Below are 6,000 nucleotides of genomic sequence, written 5' to 3' on the forward strand. Positions count from 1 at the left end.
TCCGACCTCCGGCCCTCCGGGCTCCGCCGCTCCGGCCTCGTCGGCTCCTCCCGACTCCCGTCCTCCACTCGGAGTGGAGCATCATTCGGCAGCTCGGCTATTCCCAAATCCCAAATCCCAAAGGGCAAAGGCAGCCAAAATCAAATCCCAGGCTTAGGCTAAGGGTGAGTTTTAATATTTTATATTGACTAATCACTATTCACTAATTATTTCATGAAAGTATTTGTTGATTGTTGTTTTATTTTCTAATAGTTCTGTGAATCTGTGATTACCGAACAATTATATATAAATAGGGTTTCTTTCATATGCCATATTGTTGTTATTGGCTTATTACATTTAATGTTATACAATAATGAAAAAAGTCAAGAGAATATATGGCTAACTGATTAATTTTTGGATCCAATTAATTTTGATTTATTCAAGTTAGAGACACTACAATTATTTTTTTTTGTCTAATTGTAGGTTGGTTGTGATTTCGGCGGTTCGGCCTCTTCTCAGTTCTCTCCGTCAAGTTCGGCACTATTCGGCCTCTTCTCCCCGTCAAGTTCGGCACTACTTGTCGGAACCTGAGTTTGTTTTTTTTGACACAATCAAATTTTATTATTTTCAACTTTTTTATATCTTAATTTGTTTGTGGTGTTTTTTTAATTGTTTTATTTGATAATATTCTTTTTAGATGAAAATGTCTAATAAAAAATATGAATGTGGGTATGAAAAACTCAAAAAGAAAAGAAAAATTGATAAACTCATTCAATCTCAAAAAGGAGCTCTAGATAGATTTGTTGTCACAAACAAAGAAAAAACCACATCAAATTCAACTCAAGAATTAACAACAGAGCATGCACCCGAAATAGAGTTAGAAAATGACATACAAAGAACGAAACAAAATAAAATTGACAACCAAATTCATAGTAGTATTCAAACATCTACTGAAACAATATCTAGTGAAGAGCACAATGAAGAATCGGATGGAGATAGGATAAATAAGAAAAAATATTGTGAAACTAGTTCTATTCTTACAAATTTATATGATCCTGCTCAATAGAAAAATATTGATACAAAGTTGAGAGACTTAATAGTGAAAAAAGGTCCAATTTTAAAGTATTTTATACTTATTAAAAAAATTTCATTATTTTAAAAAAAAGGCCTCTTTTTGTGAGTTCGCCTTAGACCTCCAAATATTTTGGGCCGCCCCTGTTGCTGATGAAAGGAAGTGGGATAGAGGATTTATTAAGCATAGTCTTAGAGGTGAGCTGAGTTCTCATATGTTGTCCTTGGGGTTCCTTTTGGAGGAATCAACTGATTGAATTGGATTGGGTGGTACTAGTGGGCAGAGTGTCAGAGTTAGTAAACCATACAATCTGCTTAGAAGCCCTTCAGAGCGACAAAAGGATGTATCATAGGTATAGAAGGTAGATGTTCACCCAAGAGTGGCTTTGTTTCTTTAGAAATTGGTTTGGGATAGATTGCCATGCAGGACGATTCTCCATCATAGAGGTATTGTTATGTCTCCATATTGTGATTAGTGCACTGAATTAGAAGAAAGTATCGATTACGCGCTATTTGAGTGTTCTGAAGTAGTATAGATTTGGACTTAGGCTTTCAACTGGATACCATGACCCACCCACCCCTGGAATCTGTAGAACTTCATTCAGGTTGTTAGAGATGGAATTCAATGAAGAGATGCTGATAGGAGGTATGACTTATTTTGCTACATTGAATATCACATATGGTTGACTAGAAATAGAAGGCTGTTCGAAAATAATAATGAGACTTCATGAGTTGTCATTTTGAGAGCTCTTCACCATACCTTGGCCTTTGCTTGAGCTAAATCATTGGAGGGGTTGATGAGTTTTAGGAAAATCTTGGGTTCTGCATCTATAGTTTCTACATTTCATTTGATTTATTTCACCTAAAAACCCTTACCCCTCTAATTTCATCAAAATCAACTTCGATGGCAGTGCGAGGAATAAAGGTCAAGTTGGTGGGGTAGGCTTTGTCATTCAAAATTCCAAGGCATCTTTTGTTGCAGCTGGAGGCTCTAATATCCTTGATGCTATAGTTCCACTAGCTGAACCGAGGGCTGCATGTGAAGGGTTGGTGTATGCTATCACTGTTCTACATGCATATCACATCATGTTGGAAGGAGACTTTAGAGTAATTATATCCTAGATTATGGCAAAAGGACTTTAACAGGGGCCTATTCACCCATTTTTGCTGGATATTTGGAGGCTAAAATCATGCATTACATCTGTTGCGGGAACGGCATTCTGCCGGAGCCTCACACAACAGCCTAGCCCACATTAAGCTAGCAGAGAAAGAGGACCGCGTTCCTTCCGAGGTATTGTCCGCTTTGGGGGTCGAGCGTACCCGGAGCCCTCCTCACGGTTTTGTTCCACAAAAGGGCCCTCGAGAGGAAAGGATTTCCACCCCCCACTTAAGGCACGGAACCTTTCCGCTACTAGCCGATGTGGGACTAAATTCAAGGCCCCCTCCCCCCCCCACAATATAGCCCCCCAGCGGGAAGGTTCCGGCCAGGTTTTACCCCAACGGGCCCCCACAGTCCTGGAGGGTAGTCAATGGAGAGAGGAGGCGCCCTCCTTCTAGCGCCATCTGTTGCGAGGACGGCATTCTGCCGGAGCCTCACACAACAGCCTAGTGAAAGTGAATCCTAGGTTCTTCGGTGTTTAGCATGCTGAATTTTTTTTTTTTTTTTTTGAAAACCATGGCTGAACCTGATCGGGTTGCCTACGTACCCCTTCATAAGGGGATCAAGCCATACGTAGTTCTTTTTAAGTTTTAAAACGCAGCGGAAAAACCGAATCAAACAATTTAATTCATGCATGCTTACAAGATCAAATCTAGAAATCAGCACCTTAAGAACACATAGGATTATGCCGGAATCGTTTAAACAATTATGCTAAAACTTTTATGCATGATTAACTATCAGATCTGAAACTTAAGAACTCTATTCCAATTAATCTCCGAATACCCATCGAATGGATTCTGGAGATATCTCCGTGAGGAGCCCCAAAAGAGGGTAAAACCTCGGGAATTGGACCTAGACCTTGACACCATAATAAATGATTAATGCTAGATTAATACCTTTTATGATGGATGAAAGTTGTGAATCTGATTCTTGACTTCGCAGCCACGCACACGAATGGCCTCTACGAGAAGTACACGCGAAGTCCTAAAGGATCTTCTTCTGCAACAGTGCTAGCAGCTGCAGAACACTTGAAAGCTGAAATCTGCCCGTCGGGATTCAATCAACTCTTGATCAATCGTCTTGAAGCAGATAGAGATGAGGTTTGTAAGGGAAGTAGAGGACTCAGATCTGATCTTGAATCTTCTAGATATTCACCCTGAAAACCCTATCTAAAATGGAGAAGAAGAGGAGGAGGAGGCGGGTGAGGAAAAAGGCTACAATGGATGTGTTTTTGGTGCCCATGTTTGACCCCTTTTAATGGCCTCCGAATTTTCATTCAAAATTCGAAATTTATTTTTAGAAAACCTCTTTTAGTTGGCACATGCAAAGGAATAGGAACAACCCAAATCAGATCTCAACCAAATCTGATTTAAATTCAAATTTTAAACACATGTGCAAGAGGGAAGGAATTTGAAATCCATGCGGCAAGGTAAAACACTTCATAATTTCGAAATCACCTCTTGAAATTCGAATTTAATCCATTCAAAAACTCAAACGCCACCTTGGCTGATGGTTTGAGTGATTAAAATCATTTAACACATTGCTTAATGTTTGAATTTAAATTCAAATAACAAACAATGTCGCCATGTGTCAAGCAATGGGTCCATGTGCCATGCAATAATTTTGGTTTATTTAAAATTCATGAAATCCAATTCCATGTCACCAATAATTGCCACATCATCTGAGCCTAATCCCCTTGGGTTGCACCTAATCAAATTTGGTCAAATCCGAATTAAAACAAAGCAATTTGGTTGAACCCAATCTAATCAGGTCAGACCCTGATTGAGCTCAAATTGAATCCAATTCAATTTTGGCTCATGCAAACTCAATCAAATTGAATTATTACTTTGTGTTGGACCTAATTCAATTAGGTCAATCCCCAATTAAGAACAAATTAATTTAAAATTAATTTGATCAGCTTAAGTCCTTTTTGGTTCTGACCTAATCCAATCATGTCAAAACCCTGATTGAGCCCAAACTTGAATCCAATTCACTTTGGCTCATCCTTAGCACAATTACTCAATCAAATTGAGTCTATTAGTAATTTAATTACTAATTAATCCTTCAATAATTACTTTAATTATTTTATAAGATAATTTGCCAATCAAATTGACCAAATTACCCCTGAATGATTCTTAATCATTCATCAGCTTTCTTGATCAATCAGGAATCTTCTATGCATGTGACCTCATAGGTTCGAACCTAAGCCGGTAGTATAGGAACAATTTTCTACACTAATCGATGTGACCATCTAGCAATGGTACCCGACGTCCGGATAGGTCGAATATATGCGAAGCAAATATTCTGGAACCCTGAACTATGGTTACTGTATAATTCAATCCCTTTGACTCCTAATGCCAGGATGACTTAGAGCTCACTGTCAACCCTATAATTAGTACATCCATTATGTGATTAACTTTAGATATCCCGTGACTCCTCACTGGGATTACCCTGGCCAAGATTTTGCTAAATTAATCACAAGACATTATCTCCTATTTTCAGGAGGGGTCAATTCCATCTTGACTCACAACTGACTACGCAAGTACTTGACTGCACCCAGTGACCTTCCGTCACTGAATTAGAAATTCAGGTAGTCCGGTACCAAAGTACAGTGAGTTGCTTGCTAGTCACAGGTTGCGGTCTCAGGTCAGAGGGCCAAACTTATACCCATATCCACTCGGAACATCTCTCGACAGTAGAGCGTTCCGGAATTGGTCACGTTTAGTGAAATGTACTTCTACACTTCACTTGTGTGGCATACCAGTGTCTCCACACTCCTTGGTTAAGAGGACAACCAACGTATATGTCACACAACGACCTAATCTCGATAATGTTGTCGTCCTAGTAACAACATATCATTTCGTCGCAAACAAGTTTAAGGACTCAAAGATAAATCCTCCTTTATCATAACATAAGTCCTAAGGACTTCATCATATAAGAGTTCATTTGAAGATGAAATGATGAATAATGCCAAATAACACTTTATTAATTTGTCAATTCATTTACAAAATTCAATCATCAATATGCTGACGATTGATATTTAGGATACAAATTCCAACAACTCCCACTTAGCCTAATGCCAATCGGCACAGTATCTAATACCCATCTTCGACTTGTGTTCGTCGAACTCTTTGATGCCGAGAACTTTGGTAAATGGGTCAGCCAGATTTTCTTTTGTGTCAATCTTCTGAAGATCAATATCACCTCGATCGATGATCTCTCGAACCAGGTGGTAGCGACGTAGAATATGCTTGGTCCGCTGATGTGCTTTGGGTTCTCTTGCTTGAGCTATGGCCCCAGTATTGTCACAAAATACAGGCACTGGACCATCAATGGAGGGTGTCACTCCAAGCTCGGTGATGAACTTCCGCAAGCATACAGCTTCCTTGGCGGCATCAGATGCTGCGATATATTCTGCTTCACATGTAGAATCTGCCACTGTATGCTGCTTGGAACTCTTCCAGCAGATGGCCCCATCCTTAAGAGTGAAGATATATCCTGACACGCTCTTGCTATCATCTTGATCTGACTGAAAACTTGAATCAGTATATCCCTCAAGTTTTAAGTCAGAATCACCATAGACAAGCCATTGATCTTTAGTATTTCTCAAATACTTAAGGATGGTTTTTACAACCTTCCAGTGGTTGCTACCTGGATCAGACTGGTATCTGCTCACTACTCCTAGTGAGTATGCCACGTCTGGTCTAGTACATGTCATGGCATACATTATAGATCCCACTGCCGAAGCATATGGAATTCTATCCATACTCTCTCTTTCTTGAGGGGTTGTC

Source organism: Phoenix dactylifera, chromosome 9, assembly GCF_009389715.1.
Source record: "Phoenix dactylifera cultivar Barhee BC4 chromosome 9, palm_55x_up_171113_PBpolish2nd_filt_p, whole genome shotgun sequence".
Taxonomy (NCBI): Eukaryota; Viridiplantae; Streptophyta; class Magnoliopsida; order Arecales; family Arecaceae; genus Phoenix; species Phoenix dactylifera.